Raw genomic sequence first — 18,449 nt, forward strand, 5'->3', positions numbered from 1 at the left:
ACTTAATTAAACCCTAAAACTGAAACTCAGTGCTATAAAAAAAAAAAAAAAAAGGAATATCAAAGAAGAGAAACCACTGGATATTTTGATCCACACTCTCATTCACAAAAGGGTGTTAGTTTTAATAAACGGTCACAATTTGGGGCTGTTATGAACCATAAGGCACACTCGTGGCCGTGTTTCCAATTTCCTCTCTTGCCTTTACTGCTGTTATATTAAGGTCTGTGGTGAGGCAAATGTTTATTAAAAAAAGGTGAGGAGAGCAATATTCCAGATTAGATTGTTTTACCTGTTCTAACCATGCACCAACCAATCAGAGATCTTCACTGTGGCTCCAAGTGTGGCAGTGCTCTCGCCTCTGAGGTTGACATAGGGGGAGTTTCAGCCTGTGGTTACAAAATGAATGCAGATTAGGCCATTTTAATTACTGACTTTAACTTAATATGGAATACATCTTCCAGCCGCTGAGAGGAGCAAATAAACGCATCTGGAGGCTCCTCCATCATGGAGATAATTACACTGGGATTGAAAAACATCTTGGGAGTGATGTGCAACGTGGTAGAACAGTCTTCTGAGAAGGCGTCTTTCCTTTCAGGAGGAGTTAAGGTGGAGGGGTCTTTGAGTGACTTCATACAGAGATGAAAATTTTTCTCTTTGAAGACCCAATTCATACAGAACTCTTCTGGAGCCAAGTGGGGGAAAAACACTCAGCATGTTGGAAATTACCTAGAACACAGCCCTCAAATAGGAAAATCCCATTAAAACACATGTTTCTTTGATCCTCCTGGGGGTTCTTCAAGACAATAGGCTTTCTTAGAGTGAATCCTTGGGGACTTCCAAATCCTTTAATGTTTCTGAAATTTCTCTAATTGTGGGAGTTGCTGAAAAGTACTTTTATATATTGAATGAATGCCTTCTATTCCCGAATGTTTACAGTTTCTTTATATCCCTTTCTTCCCTTTTTTCATGTTGGTAGATACACGATACTTCTATTCCAAGCCAATAAGTACATAGGATTTTGTTGAATAGTGTTATTAAGGTTTAGGATGAAACTACTTGACCCATGGCATAGCCAATTCTGCATCATAAGGAACTGTGTTATATCACCATTCTATAGAATTTACTTTAGAAATATGGGGGGGGGATTGTTTTTGTTTTTTGCGGTACGCAGGCCTCTCACTGTTGTGGTCTCTCCCGTTGCGGAGCACAGGCTACGGACGCGCAGGCTCAGCGGCCATGGCTCACGGGCCCAGCCTCTCTGCGGCATGTGGGATCCTCCCGGACCGGGGCACGAACCTGTGTCCCCTGCATCGGCAGGCGGACTCCCAACCACTGCGCCACCAGGGAAGCCCAGAAATATGGGTTTTAAAATCCTTAACACAAGTATGCCTCTTATATTGCCCCACATTCAAATACATAGGGCTTTGCTCTTGCAAGCAGTCTCTAGTCCAGTGCTGCCCAATAGAAATATAATGTACACCATAAATGCAAGCCACATAAGTAATTTAAAAATTTATGGTAACCATATTAAAAATCATAAAAGAAACAGGTGAAATTAATTTAGTATGTTATTTAGCCCAACATATCCACAATATTATTATTTTCACATATAAGCAGTATGAAACATTTATTAACAAGATATTTTACATTCCTTTTCACACTAAGTCTTCGAAATCCATTTTCTTGAAGATGTTTTGTATTTTACATTTACAGCACATCTCAGTTCAGACCAGGCATATTTCAAATGCTCAAGAGTCACTGAGGCTACTATATTAGTCAGTGCAACTAGACTCAAAAATCTCTAATTTCTTTAAGGAATTTATATGATTCCATCCTTCCATCTATTCCTTTTGGTGTATATCACTACCGTTTTCTTACCACTGCATCTGCTTTAAAACTTCTCATGTCCTGTAAGTTCTGAGTAAACCCAGGTACCTATCATGTAACAACAGACCCTGGTAGTTTCCAGGGAGATTAACTTGATACTTCACAACGTTTATTCTGAGAACTTAAAGTCCTCGTCTTTTAAGATGCCTGTTTTCTTCATGTGTGTTCACACGAGTGCCAGTCCACACATGCCAATCACCACAGAGAAGAGGGACTCTTGAGCATGGAGTCGGAAAGAAAGCTATCCACATTCTCCAGGTGGGGTTTTTACTGAGGCGGGACACCAGATCCCATCCCCACCCACCTTATCTGCTCCTTCAGGGGAACCTCAAACCCCATGGCTCACCCTGCCTTGAATCCCTTTTGGGATTTGTCTTGTCCTTCTGCTATATGTTCAATCTGACAGGTTGTCACTACGAGTAAGTAATTTAACACTGTCTTCTCCTTGAGATAATCAAGAACTCAGGGAGCAGCTTTTAAGTACAAACTTATCTTTCCAAAAGCATATGTTTCTTCCTTTCTCTCACTCCCAATCACAAAGAAGACATAAAAAGTACCTTCGTAATTGTTTTCCTAAAAAATTTTTTTTATAGTCCACTAACATGATCTTTAAAACTCCCCTCAGTGTAAATGAATGTGTCCTACCACTTTTTTTTTTTGCGGTACATGGGCCCCTTACTGCTGTGGCCTCTCCCATTGCGGAGCCTGCTCCGGACACACAGGCTCAGTGACCATGGCTCACGGGCCCAGCCGCTCCGCAGTATGTGGGATCTTCCCGGACCGGGGCACAAACCCATGTCCCCTTCATCGGCAGGTGGACTCTCAACCACTGCGCCACCAGGGAAGCCCCATGTCCTTCCCCTTTTATAGAGGTAAAGAGCCTGAAAGTTTCAGAGGATGAATGATGAAGTAGAGGACCTGTCAGCCAGGGAGCAAGAGGACTTTTGGGCATCTTATTTCCAAATTTCTACCCTCGTTAAAAAAATTTTTTAAACCTAAAAAAAAAAAAATCCTAGATTCAAAAATATTCTGTCATGCCACCAACATGTTATGCTCTCAGTCTTGTTGCTTCAGAAGCCCATTCATCTAAATAAGACCTTTTGATATCACACATCTTGAAGTACTTGATCTGGTCAGCAAAGACCTCAGAATATTAGCTGTTTGTGAAAGTAAGCTCATGTGAAGAAAAGAACCAAAAATAACTAAAGCAGAGGTTGAAAATTTAGGTTTAGTGGAAAAAGTATTCAAAGGCTTTTTTTTTTTTTTCCCCATAGAATTTTATAACAGAAGGAGCCAAAGGGATATAGATAAGGGCCTTATATATATATATATATATATATATATATATATATATATATATATATATTTGGTTTTTTTTAATTTTATCCAACATTTTATTTTCCTTTCAATTGTTATATAATAATTGCTCATTTTTGCTTAATTAAATAATTAGGCTATTTTTGGTTATAGAGAAAACATCAAATATGGGGCTTAATTTTTAATGCATTTTTCCTGGGTCTCAGTCACTCATTTCTGGGTACAGGCCATTATAACCAATACAGCTATTGTACAAGATGCCCACACTCACCTGGTTGCAACCACTTAAACTTTCAGGCACTGTGTCAATTAGAAAAGAAAAAGGAAAGCAAAAAGAGGAAAGGAAAGGCCTAGCACTACAAATGGAAACCCGTAAAGCAGCAGCAGATGCCATAAAAAGCAGTCTCCAACCTCCTCTCCTGCCAAGACTGCCACTGCGTTCTGAGCTGGGTAAACATTGCCAGGTCCGGATAGTGTTTCTTTGTTCAGGACCAGACTCCAGGGGCTCTCCAGGTGAGTAGAAAACTCTTGATGCTGAGACTGCTTGGGCAGCATAGACCCTGTATGTTCCCATCCTGCCTGCTCAACCATAATGCAAATGTCCTGAGGCACTTTGAAGACAGTGAACTACAAAAGATTTAAGCTTGTCTGAAAGTATATTTTTCAGGTTTTAGAAATAATCTTCTAAACATCAACTAAAGGAATCTTACATGTGAGAAAATCAAGGTTTAAGGGAAGCTAAGTGACTTGTGTAAGATCATACGTTTAGCTAGTTACAGAATTAGGGCTAGAAATTGTAGGGAAATGGGAGTTTGAAAAGAAATTGAAGTACACAGTGTGAGAACCAGCTTGTGGCTCCTCTGTTTTCTTCCATGATTTAGATCATCCGGTGCCTTCATTTACGTAATGAAAGTCAACTGCTTATTGCTGACTATTAAATGGCTGTGTGGCTGAGAGTGGTTAGATTTTTCTGTCTTTCAATATATGGGAGAAATCTGGATCACAAATATAGGTGCGACTCCTGCTTTTTCTTATCATGCTGAACAGAGAATGTACCTCCTCTAGCGCCACACTCTAGTTCCCAGCGCAGTGTCTGGTCCATTACAGAGTCTCAGTAAACAGGTTTCGAATGAAAGAATGGATAAATAAATGAATGAATAATCGAATGAGCTCTTGGAAGAAAGCTCTTTACAGCAGAGATGTGCCTTGTTTTACATATTTATTACATTCCTGTAAATGTATGTGCGGGCCTGATTTTGGTAACTCACGTGATAGACTCTTTTTTTTTTATTTTATTTTATTTATTTTTTTTTAGACTCTTTTTGAGATGCGTCCTTTTTACATCTAGATTAGCAGTAGCCATCCTGTTAAGTCATTAATGATTTGAAACCAAACAAGTACAACCAGAGGTGGAGCTCTATTTAGAGGAACTTTCCAAAAGTAAACTATTCTTTGCGTGTTTGGAAAGACTGATATCCTCTTACATATATATCTGTTTTGTAAGATTGGATAGGTGCACGTAGCTCTGTTGTTGTTGCTTTAATAGCTGGAGTCATCTGTTCAAAGGAAAAGGAGAACAACCGACAACAAAGAACAAAAAGCGACACCTCTGCATGCTCCGAGGCCCTCCAGGGGTTGCGACTGCGACAAGTGATTAAGAGCAGAACGGGGCTACGCCTCAAGAGCTCTTGCTCTCCACTGCTCCCCTTGAACCCTGGGAGACTCGGTTTGCCATCAATTCTGCACAAAGTGAGGCTGTATTTTTCAGCTGAGAGGCAGTTGTGGGGACAGAGACAAACATCTTGGTATGTCAACCTTGAAGTACCACCTGGAGGGCCAGGGCCTTTCACAATTTAACAGTGGACAGAATGTTATGGTGATGATCTGGGTCAGGTGGTGACTGAAGCAGTCACGGATCCTGAAACAACAGATGTCACAGTGACAGTTGTAATATCTAAGACTTATTTTTCTCCTTCAACAGCAGAACCAAATAATGGGGAACAGATCTGATGCTACAGAGGAAGCACCGCCTTGCCTTTATTAGTTTGCTCACTTTGGCTGTACAATATTAATTCCTTACACCATGTGTGCTAAATCTCATGTAGTCAAATGTGTCCTTAAGACACAAAATAGAGCACACGATGCTAAAGGTAGGCTTTTAAAACCTAATTTTTTAAAAAGAATTTTATCTTGGAATTTCTGTCACCAAATTCTCCTTGGGTCCCACTGAGAAAAATGATCTGGCTTTTAAAGCCTCCTGGCAAATTGGCATACAATTACTGACAAAGTAGGTCTCCATCGACTGTGAAGTTCAGAATATCATGATTATAAATATACCATAGAATTTCTAAATGACTCAATATCCTGGATAGTCTATATCTATGAGACTATAGATTTCATTGATTTATAAAGTATATGGAGTAGTTTTATAATATTAGACAATGAACAGATAAAACTGTGTTGGCATAATACCTGGTGTAGTAAATACTCAATAAGTATTAGACAAATAAATAGTGATCTAGAACTGTTTCTGGAGCTGTAGGTAACTGTATCACGGCTCTTAAGTATTTATTACTTGCCCCCCTCTTTTTCTGCCTTTCTCTATATACACTTGGCTAATTAATACTGTTCTAAATCATACGATACACTCTTTAAAAATTTGTTTATGTTTTAAAATATATGGGGTGGGGGCTTCCTTGGTGGCGCAGTGGTTGCGAGTCCGCCTGCCGATGCAGGGGACACGGGTTCGTGCCCCGGTCCGGGAAGATCCCACATGCCGCGGAGCGGCTGAGCCCGTGAGCCATGGCCGCTGAGCCTGCGCACTCGGAGCCTGTGCTCCGCAATGGGAGAGGCCACAACGGTGAGAGGCCCGCATACCGCAAAAAAAAAAAATAAATAAATAAAATAAAATAAAATATATGGGGTGCAATAAAAGTCAATTAAATACCACAAGTTAAAAGAACTCTCAAGGAGAAACAAAAGAAAACAACATCCTTTAAACTAGACTTCCAAATGCCTTTCCCATCAGAAAAATGGCTCTGTGTTTTTCAACTGATGTGGAACAGAGTCACCACCCACTGCTGAGTATATCTGGGGTTCCCAGTGTGAGGCTTTTTGACATCTCCTTGGGGCTGATCCACAAGCTCTTCTGGAGTTTGCTGTCACTTTGTCACCTCATTCTCAAATTGCGTGAGGAGGTATACCGCAGCATCTCCCTTCCTGTCACAACCTTGTCTGGAGTAGTAGAGCTCTTTCTGGAACTACTTTCCCTACACGGCCCCAGACAGATTGGCCTAAGGGTTTGGAATTATGACTGAGGGTTCCTGTCATCTTAGTTTCCCTGTGGTGGTAGTGAGGAGAAAATTGACAAAGACATGGTTTTATGTCCAGGAGCATCATCCTCATTCATTGAGGACTCCTCTTTACTGTATCCTGGAGACATAGAAAAGTAGAAAACATACCAACTCCTTCAGAAACTTAGAGATATACTTAGGAAGATAACTGGCAACATAAGATAGTTCAAGAAAACATCCCAAATGGATGATGTGGGCAATAATTGTTGGAGGAAGCCATGTGTGCACTAGGATGGAGTAGTTGAACGTATCTGGAAGATATCAGGGAAAATTAAGGAAATCAAGACCAGGATTCTGAACAAACTAAAACATGAAAGGCCAGAAAGGGTTAATTCCATTTCAAACCAAAGTAAAAACCCTGAAAGCAAGAGAAAAGATTTTTATATTCATATCTGGCCTATTCTAAACCAAGAAGTGTGAGGAACTTCACAAGAACAAGTTTGATCGCTTATGATTGACAGAGTAGAAACTTTAAAATAATATTGAAAAAAATACCTGAACTTCTGGGAGTCTCTGACAGCAGCCCCTGCTGCCTATCTGTGGGTGGCCCCGATCTAATCATATGAGCGATTAGAACTGGATGTGGCAGGTCACAGCCTAGGTGAGTCCTAGAAATATAACCAAACATGCAGTGTTAAGAAGACAGAAGGAGAAGGAAAAAAAAAAAATCCTCAGTGGGCTGAAACCCAATTTTAAGCCTCTAGAGCATAGAAAAGCCCCACTATTCATTAAGGGAGGTCCCACCAGCTATTTTCTCAGGCAGTTTGTATTCACATTAATGAATGAAAGAGAGAATTTTAACGTGCACCTCTGAGAGAAATAAGACCCCCCAAAAGTTCATTCTCCAGATCCCTCCGGGTTTTTTTTTTTTTTTCTTTTTCCCTTTTCTAGTGCATAATAATGAGGTTTCATGGTTCTGTCAAGGCGGGGCAGGATACAGGTGGAGCAGGCTAGGCAGGCTCTGCCCTCACAGAGGCTCAGTGCCAGAGAGTGTGCCTCTAACTGTAATCTGGCACTTCCTCCAGTGCCTCTCACTCAGACCCAGTCTCAGGCTCCATCCAGAGGGGGCAGAGGGAGCTGAAACACAGAGGTCCCTCCATGGGCCAGAGGCAGCCCAGGCTATTCACGGGAACATCCTTATCACTCCTTTGGAATAAATCTCCAAACACGTCCGACCTTGACTCTGGTCTCCCAGTATTTGATCCTGGCTTCTTAACCTCCTTTCTTCCCCCCACATCAAAGAATAAACTTCTGCCAGACATTATAAGAAAGGCTTAATACAAAGAGCCAGAGGTCAAGATGCCGATCTTATTTGCCCTGAAATATCCCTGAACTTGTAGAAATTCCTATTTGTTTGCATTATAAACGCACTAAATGAGCTAATTATAGTGATCGTAACTCACCGTTAAAAACAAACACAGTTAGAAATTTTAAAGGCTTTCGATATCTTTTCTTTAATCATTCACCCAGGCTCAAAATATGCATTTTTTAGATTAAAGCATTAAAGTTGCTAATTATATTCTCAGAACTAACAATTATTTCTTTACCCTTTTACTACGTTCTTCTGGCAACAAAAAATGTCAGCACTGATTTAATTTTTTTGTTATTATAGGATTAAAAGAAGTTTCTAAAAACGCAATTAAATTTGCCCTATAGCTAGAGTAACTTGCCTACCAGCATCCAAAACCTCTTCTCCAAGACAACAGCATAAAAAAAAATGATTCAGAATTTCATGACTTTTGCGATACATTCCTTCGGTGATTATCTCCAATAACAACTCAACCATTTTAATGAAACTCCCTGCACATCATGTCCTGGTGAAAGGTAGAACATATTAGATTAATAAAGAAAATGAAAGTTAAATTGGCTGTCGGAGTGTGAAGCCCTGCCCGTGTCATGCATGGGTTCTTCACCTTTGGGAGCCTAGTTCAACTTCAGCCCCAGGCCCTAAGTGAAAAGTTCAGTAGTCTTGAGTACATCCCCACTTAATATATCACAAAATCAATTATTTTATGGTGGTACACTTGGTAACCTATGCTCAGACAGAATCAAGTTTTGTTCCCACTGGGGATTCACCAATTATCTATTCAGTGAATTATTTTCAGATAAAGCAGAAACACCTGCTGTCAGCAGAGGGAGTATCTAAGATGGGTATCATTCTGAGCCTGACCTGTTATTGCATTTGTCACGTGCAGGATGGCACTGCGAGACTTTGGATGAATTTATCACATTACCGAGATGCTGGATGGGACATCAGAGCATGATTCAGTGCCCAAAGTTAGAGCTGAAACGCAGTAGCAAAGAGATCCAAAATGAAGCCACAGAAAATTTGGGGAAGGGGGAAATCAAGTGTGCAGATACTGCAACTCATCTGTCTTGCCTTATTTCCAATAAGCCAGCACAAATAAAATTTGTGATAATTCAGCACAATTTCCTTTTACTGGCTATTGACCTGGGCCAGACTCAAAGTAGGAACCAAAGAAAGGCTCCATGGACTTCGATTCTGAGACTGGGACAAAGGTCAAGCTTGAGACAGGCATAGTTTATGAGGGCTGCTCTCCCTAACCATCTACTCCGGTAGGATTTTCATTCTTTCAGAAGTCGGTCAACCTCAAAACACCAGTGGCATTTATTTGTTCTCTTTTGCAAAATTAATAATAACAGCCGAAACTGGAACAAACACAACAAACAAACGAGATATCTCTGCATTTCAAAATCTCAAAGAATTAACGCATGAACTCCAGGACCCACAATGAAGTCCAAAAGCATGTATGGAACATCAGCTACTGCATGGAAAGTACTTTGCACCGACGGAAGGAATAGGACAGCATTAGGGAGGCCTCAATAGCGTGACACTGAGAGATTACTGGGTACATTTTTATTCTTGTTAAGTTCTTCACTGGAATACTTGTCTACCAAAAGTACTATGCAATGAATTATGGGGAAAAGTATCATTTTCTGATTATGAGCACAGTTTCTAGAACCAGACAGATTTGGATTCAAATCCTAGATCTACCCAATTATCACCTACGTTACCTTGGACATTTATTACATCATGTATTTAAGCCTTAGCTCCCTTAACCTCAGTATGAGAGTAACGGCTCATAGCGTTATCCTGAGGAGGATTGTTAATAATATATGCAAGGCTTTGCATGATACTCGTCACAATGCAAATACTCTGGAATTTTTACCTGTTGTTGTGGTGAGATGATTACTCTTACTTTTATTGCGTTGTTGTTATACTATTAATATAGAAGAATAGTAAATGATTCCCAGGACCAATCCATAGAATTCGTAGTTGAGAAAAGCAGTGGAAGAAACTTATAATGAGTTTCTATAAGCTTTAAGCTGAAAGGAAAAGAGGCAGTGAGTTTCGAACAGGAATCAATCTTGCTACACAGGCTCTAAGTCAGCTCTCAATTATCTTTGCTAATACAGAGGAGAAAAAAATTCCAAAACGACAGCTGACTCAACAAGTTAGCATTTTTTTAAATTGAAATCTCATCAGAGATACAACCTGTCAGCTGATGCTTTATGTCCTGGCTCTGTTCTTGGTCCCCGCTGCTGGCAGGTGCCTGATACTCAACTGCATCTCTGAGAGAGGACGTTACCTTGTTGGTGACCTGGTACCTGCCATCCTCACAGGGTCCCAAGGGCCCTGACTGTGGAAGAGCTTCACTGGGACTCCACCCTACAAGCATCATCAACCACTCCCTACACCAAACCTCCTCTCCATTCCAGCTCCCTGAACTTATTTTCTTAAGGTCAGAAGGTCTACTTATCCAAGAATAAGCCCTACTTTGAAATACCTCATCATATCCTAATGGCATAGCCTACATGAAAACAGATGAATTTGCTCCAGCAAATATAGTCATTCCAGACCTTGGCTTGCTTCGGCATCTCTGATTTCCAAGCTCTAGCTTTTTCCCGTCTTCCTCCCCAGGCCCACCCCACTGCTGTTATTCCGATATTGCTCTCAGCCCTGGCTAGCACCATAAACACAAAGGCACTGTCTCTTGAAGAAGGGGCCAATTTCCCTCTACGACATGGGCAGCTAGAACAGAAGCAAGTGTTAGGTGAGGATCACGATGGCAAACGATAGGAGGCGTTCAAGCTGTTTATTCCTTAGCCTGGAGTCAAGCAGGGTGAAAGTTCAAGAGAAGAATTAGGTAAATTTCAGTCCTGCCAAGCACTCTTTTCAGCTGACCACCAACAATGTTTGCCTCTTCTTTTATTGCAGGACTTAATAGAACAGATAGCTGAACTATAATCGTTTGACAGAAATCCATTCATTATACAAATAGTTATTTGTATAATGAATAATAATCCCTTCATTATAAAATTATTCAAAAATAACCTATTGATTTATTCTCCTACAAATATTTATGTTAGCAGGTACTGAACTAAGTCTTGTGGGGAAGAGAAGCTAAGATATGTACACAGATACCTAGACCTGTGGTTCTTACACTGGTGCAATTTTGCCCTGAGGGGAGACTTGGCAAAGTCTGGAGACAATTTTGATGGTTACAACTAGAGGGCTCGTGGTACTGGCATCTGGGGAGTAGAGGCCAGAGATGTTGCTAAACATCCTACCATGCAGAGGATAGTCCCCGTAATGAAGGGTTTTCCAGCCTCAAACGCCATAGTGCTCAGGTTTAGAAACCTGAACTCTACTGGAAGACATTACAACCTAACTCAACATGAAAGATCAAAGGAGGAGACTGTGAAAGAGGGAGAGTAACTTCTGCCCAGAAGTCAAATCCCAGAAGGTCTAAAGAGGAGAGTAGCATTTGGCTGTGCCATGACATTCGGATGAGATTTGAAAGATGGCGATTATGGACTTACAGGAGATGAAGAATAGATTTCCAGCAAAGAGAAGAAAAAGTATGTTTTAAAAATGCGTTAAGATCTAAAGGGAGCTCTAATTGTATAGAACAGCTAGAATCATTTGACAAGTAGCATGGAAAGGCCAGAAGGAAAAGATAGCAACAACTCAAGTCCTCAAACATCAGGCCGTTTGAAGCATCAGACCTGGCAAATGTTATATTTTTTTATTAGACCCTGTTGTGCATGTTGTTCTGTTATTTGAGTCAAATAAATTTAGAGTTGAAAGTGGATTGTAGACATGTTTTGGTCAGATGTCCACATTTGATGGGTAAGGAAGCTGAAGCGCAGGGAGGCCGTGTGAGGCAAGCACACCTGCAGCCAGCTGTGCCAGAGCTGGGTTACCATTTGCTCTCAGCCTAATTCTCTTTCCCTTACTCTGTGCTGACTCCAGGATGTGCCACCATACGCATTTTTTGTTGTTGTTTTCTTTTTTAATAAATTTTTAAATTTTATTTTTGGCTGTGTCGGGTCTTCGTTGCTGCACGCGGGCTTTCTCTAGTTGCAGCGAGAGGGGGCTACTCTTCTTGCTGTGCGCGGGCTTCTCATTGCGGTAGCTTCTCTTGTTGCGGAGCACGGGCTCTAGGAGAGCAGGCTTCAGTAGTTGTGGCTCGTGGGCTCTAGAGCGCAGGGTCAGTATTTGTGGCGCACGGGCTTAGTTGCTCCGCGACATGTGAGATCTTCCCGGACCAGGGCTCGAACCCGTATCCCCTGCATTGGTGGGTTCTTAACCACTGCACCACCAGGGAAGCCCACCATATGCATTTTTTTAAGGCTGTAATTTGAGTTGGGCTGCCTGGTTGCAATCAGTGCTCACATACAGGATCCCATGTGATCTGGATGGAGACGGAGGATAGCTGACAACGGTCTGGTGAACTGCGTGCAGTGATTCTCCACTGGGCTCTGAATACTGTGGAGGAGAAGGTAGGGAGTAACCTCCTCCCCGTGCCTAGGGGTAGGTATTTCAGAGTCACTAGAAGGTTTTTTTCAAATTCAATGTATTCCCTTAGAGAGTCTAACATACCACCTGGGGGGATTCTAAATTGTCTACCTTGGAACTTCGGAGAATCATTGCTTTAGAAAATCATTGTCGAGTGGGAGGAAAGGTTGAGAGACTGTATTATAGGTTTTAATAGGGAGCCTAGTCTAATATATCCAACTCTAAAGTGACCTTATAGTTTGACTTACCTGGATTCCTGAATTTCGGGACAGTTTTAATTCTGTATTATTGTTAATGTAATTTCCTGACATGTTCTTCCAGAGTCTTTCAAAATTCTACTTGATATATATATATCTATTTTTAAAAAATTGAATGAAATTAATTTTATTTTGAGCTCCCCCCCTTTCCTTTAGTGAGACAGAAGTCAATATCTTTCAAAGCACAGGAATCCATGGAAGCAAAAGAAGACACAAAGGGGTTCTTAGTGCTGAAAAAGTTGGGAACGGCTGAGTTAAGTGTGTGTCCCATGTTTTTTTCTATTAGGTCATGTTTATCTAACAATCTTTCGTGTGCAAACAATCACTAGGTTAAGAGCAGACTATATCACTTCCAATCCTGGTTCTAGCACTAATTAGCTGTGTGATCTTGTATCCACCACGCAACTTCTCTGTGCCTTACAGGAATGCCAAGATGATGAAGTTAATGAATATATCTAAACTGCTTTCAGGAGTAGCTGGCTCACCGTAAGTGCTATTTAAATGTTAACTATTTTTATTTCACTTAGCAGAATTTTGTGGCACCCCTTGAGACACGTTGATTTTTCTTTATGCGCTACTAGTCTCTGGCTCAAGGGTTTTTCCTTGAAGCTCCCAGCTTTTCCCTTCCTATCCACACCTGCAGTCTTCTCCTTGGCGTCCCTCTAGGAGTCCTGAACAGCTGTAATTGTCACTACAGTGCCAGTACATATGTTCCTAACCAGGGACTCTGTAGTTCTCACGACACAGGAGTTTCTTTATTATTTCTCAAATCCTCATGTAGATCATCAACTTACTCATAACAAAGCTACATGTACAGTGCCTGGAACATAGGAGATCATTGTTAGTGAAATGAATAGACTATAACTTCTGGTCTTGTTTGTTTGCTTTTAGATGGTAATTATAACAGGTACGGTTATCCTCTTCTGAAAAGAAGATCAGTTTGTGTAAATGCATGTCTCTTGTGAATAAAAATGAGGAAGTAAATTAATCATGTCTTTAAAAATACATATTGTTGAGGAGACTAAATCTTTTTAAATAAGGAGTCCATGTTGGGGGGAGGGGCTTATCAAAGGAATCTTCCCTGGCCAAAAAGTAGGAAATTGCTGGAGTCTAATGTAGTCCCTGAAATTTCCTCTCTCTCTCTCTCTCTTTTTTTTTTTTTTTGGCATTTGATTAAGTATCTCTATGAAATAACAAAAGGATGAATGTCTCCAAAAAGCAGGTCCAGTCGTGGATAGGGAAGCGCAGTGCCTGGCTGATGCAGGATGCATGGTTGAGATGTAATTTTCTATATGCAAACTTAATGTGTCAGTTGTTTTATTTAGGGAGAGAAAGGCAGGGGGATGCATTAGAAAGAAAGTCCACAGCATAATTAGGAAACAATCAACACGTTTTTCTTGCTGTCCTAATTTTTTCTTCACTTTAAAATGCTCCATTGAGTTTAATTAAACTTGCCCTAGGCTTATAAAACTAGCAAACTGGGGAACATTCTTTTCTTTTGAAACTTGCTTTCCTGTCAGAAAGGTTTTCTTCAAACTGGCCCAGTACTGCTGAACTTCAAGGTTTCAAGGGATGTTAAAACAACTGCAACCAAACTAATGTAGATTATCTGTATTTCTTCCTATTGATTTGAGCAGAGGGGACGGGAAGCTGGGCACTACCAAATAAAAGACTTCTACAAGGTTACTAAGGATGCTTGGTTTGGAAAGTGGAGAGTGGCAAGCTGATTTCAACTGGTTGTGAAGGAGAGAGAAAGAGAGGGATAAAGGGGCTGTGCCAATGATGAATAATTACTGTTATTTCAGTGCACTGCTATTAGGAATGCCATTTCTTCCCTTCTTTTTGGATGTCAGCATCCTATTCACTTTGGGGAATTACCATTTCCCCAGTCTATGTAGTCCCAGTGAGACTGCCAGCTACTTTGGTCTGCCTGCTACCAGCCCCCACTCTCCCTGGCAAAGGGGCAGATGGGCATGTGAACATTCTGGACCAGTAAGAATCTTGCTCTCTTTCCCTTAGGAATTAGGATCTTAATCAGAGAGACACATACTAAGAAGGAGTTTGATAACAATCATTCTAATTTCAAGGCCATGTAGAGTTTGCCCATGGGCCTGAATGAAATTCATTATAGTCACTTAGATTCCAGTTTGTTCTGAAGCTTGGTTGCTCAGTTTGGGGTTGGATCTTGTGAGTTCTTCAGTATTTGTATAGTTATATTTCACTAGTTTACGCTAAGATAATGAACAACCCCCAAATCTCAAGTGTTTACAACAACACAAATTTATATCTTACTCATGTTAAATGTTGCCTGCAGTTTGCCTGAAGCTGTGCTCTGAATACCCTTCGCTCCAGGTTGAAGGTATATAGCTTCTGTTTGGGAAATTGCCGCTCTGGTAGCAGACGGAAAAGCACAGTGAGGAAACCACAGGATGCCTGCTAAACCTTCTGCTAGGAGCGGCGTGTGTTATTTCCACTCATCCTCACTTGGTCCAGGGAAGCTTAACATCAGAAGGGCTGGAAATAAAATCCTCCTCCAGGGTGGAGCCTAATAGGGGTGGCAGATACTTTTGAAAAATAGTACAATTTGAACTCCGGTTCCGCCAAATATTAATTGTGCAAATGTCGGGAAATTACTTGACATTCCTGAACTTCAGTTTCTACATTTTTAAGTAGTGCTCACCAATATCTAGTCCCCTTTTTCTGGACACGTGGAAAACTGTGCATCCCGACACTCTTTTAGTTGAATGGGACCCTGCGACCAGTTCTGGCCAATGCAATGAGCAGAAATGATAAGTGTTACTTCCAGGATAAAACAGGGATAAGCCATGCGAAATTCTCCAGACTGCCTCTTCTCTGTTGTAGCAATTGAGAAGGCCAGAAGTTCCAACGGCACAGATGTAAGAGTCTCTGTCAGCTTGAATCTCTAAGTGACTATGTAAAGCATAGTAAATTCCCTGCTCTTGACCCAAGCTAGACATTGTAGTGAGGGAAAAATGACAATACTTTGACTATACTCAGCTGTGTGCTTGAAGTTAATTTGTTTCTTCAACGTAACATAACGTTGGTCTTCCTGACTAGCACTGAAATTTGTAGTGATATTATAATCATCATAGTTCTGGTATTAAATTCCTCTTGAAATACCTAGGGTGGCTTTGGTTTCCTGCACTAAGCTGACTAATACAGGTACTTAATCCAACCAGGAGATGATGGGAGAAACTTCTTGCACAAAGTCCTGCCTAAAGTGTGTCTGAAAGAATGAAGAGAATAAGTGACGGTAAGGAAAAGGACATTCCAGACAGAATTTATAGCATGAACAAAGGCACAAGGAACAGCATGATGGAGACCTATATTCAATTTCCTCTGCTGATATTATAGAAAATGAAGTTGGGAGATAAATAAAACAGTTTGTACTCTGTTAAGGTGATTAGAGAGGGAGGATATTGTGTCTAATATTAAGACCCATGAAGTTACATTACATGATGGCAATGGAGAAAACCATGAAGGTTATTAAAAGGGAAAGAGGAGAGGTGGTCACACATGAATTTTATATAAACCCCTCCATCTGCTACATGAAAGTTAAATTTGGAGGATGAGTTAATGGATAAAATAAAGACTAGGAAGCCATTTAGAAGGCTATTTTGGTAGTCCTGAAGAAAGGTAAGAAGGCCTAAACTAGAGAAGTAGAAGATGACATCAGATTAGGGGAAAATGTCTGGATTCTGGAAATATTCTGGATACTCAATCAATAGCACTTGCTGAACAATTGATTATGGTAGTGGAAAAAGGAGAGAATTTAAGAACAATTCTCAGGTTTCTAACGTGGATGATTGAGTTGGGTAAGATCCCTGAAGCTGAGGATGATATTATTGGAGGAGAAGGTTTAGATAATTAATAATTCAATTTTATATTTATTGATGGTAAGGCATTAAGGGTGTATCCAAATATATCTGTGAAAAAAAAATGAATAGCTAGGATTAAAACTCAGGACAAAGTCTAGACCGAAAATATAGATTTGTAGATTTCAGAATCATCAGCCTATAAGTGGCGGTTGAAAGCATGGAAGTGGGTGAGAACACTCAGGAAGTTTTGGAAGAGTCATAGCCTAGGAGGAAACCAAAAATCAGAAACGAATCCACAGATTAGCTATAAAAGGAACAGGGATGATCAAGGAAAACAAAAAAGAGTATGGGGAACAAAGTGATAATAATAAAAGTGTCAAATGCAGAGGTTTATTAAGTTATGATCTGGAACACTTTCATTGGATTTGACAATAAGGAAGATTACAGTAGGATTTAGGAGGGAATTACGAATCAAGAATAGAAAATCATATATTTGTTTCTTAGAAGTATGATGACAAAAGAGGTATGTAATGGGAGAAAATTTTAAACATGTTTATAAGCTACAAGGAAGGAACCCTGAATAAGAAAAGGTAGAAGATATTTTAGGTAAAGGTGAAGAGAGATGGACTAAAGCCTCAAAGGGGAAGTGAGGAGTCAGAGTGTCAAGGAGAAAGGTGAAATCAGAGGAGAAAGGCTTAGAACAGAAGCCAACTATGCAACTGGAAAAAAGGAGAAGGATCAAGTTGTGGAAAGAAAAAAATCCATTGCTAAGGCTCATGATACAACCTTCTTGCATTTAAAACCTTAGAAATGGCATAGTCCATTCTGAGTGGTCACAAGTTTAGAGAGTGGCCATCTTAAAAGGAGGGTGAAACAAAAGGTGGACAAATGTCTTTAGAGCTGAATGAGACAGGAAGCCAGGAGTTTAGAATTTTTTGCATGGATACTACACGTGAGCTCTTTATGTTACTGAACTTAGTATGGAAAGGAATGCAGGGATTGTTTCAGAGTCTCCAGTGACCCAAAGCTAAGGAAAAGTGAGTTGGTAAAAAGCAGTGAGTCAGTAAAAATGGTCTAACCTCATGAATCTCAAAAGACTAGGGAATTTTACTGGAGAATAAAGGAAGTCACAGGAGAAATGTGGAGAATGCTGAGGCCATTCTCAGTTTAAGCCAGAAGTATACCCGTCCAATGACACAGTCACTCTAGCTAATGGGGAAATGTATCTTTAAGGAACACCCAGATTTCCTAACAAAGGAAGTAGGGAAAAAATTTTGTGCCTAGGTACAGGACGTTGGGGAGAAGATTAATGAGGATATGTTTGTACAAGTAGTTTGAGTCCCTCCATAACTGACCATAAAATGCTGCTCTTCTTTTTTCTGCTCTAGAAATTCTCCTCAGTAGCTTGTTAAGGTATTACCTTTTCACTCTCCTCAACTCAAAAGCCTTGACTAATCTCTTTACCTATATTTCAATCTTTAAAGGCCCAGTTTGAACCTGACTTCTCTTCTGAAATCTTCTCAGATTACAGTAGCTTTTCTAGACTATTCTATGAAAGACTATGCACTTTTTGGATATGTCAATGTGAAGTATATCATTACAGTTGTCCTTCTATATATACGTGGGGGATTGACTCAAGGACCCTCACAGACACCAAAATCTGAGGATTCTCAAGTCCCTTCTATAAAATGGCCTAATACAGATGATGCTCTGTATCCACAGTTTCTGCATCAGTGGATTCAAACAACAATAGCCTAGTTGGTTGGATCTGCAAATTCCAAACTCATGGGTACTGAAGGAGGATAGCACATGCTGCTTATGGATCGCTGTGTTGGCTTGGTTCCTCAAGTAACTTACAAGTTCTTTGAGTGCATGATTTGCACAGTGGCTGGTTATTGGGTTGTCTTCACTCTAGCACCCTATCCTTATATTTTTTGAGAAAATGCCTCTTGCCAATTTTAACTGTGTGCTT

This window comes from Phocoena phocoena, chromosome 1 (genome assembly GCF_963924675.1).
Source record: "Phocoena phocoena chromosome 1, mPhoPho1.1, whole genome shotgun sequence".
NCBI classification, from domain to species: Eukaryota; Metazoa; Chordata; class Mammalia; order Artiodactyla; family Phocoenidae; genus Phocoena; species Phocoena phocoena.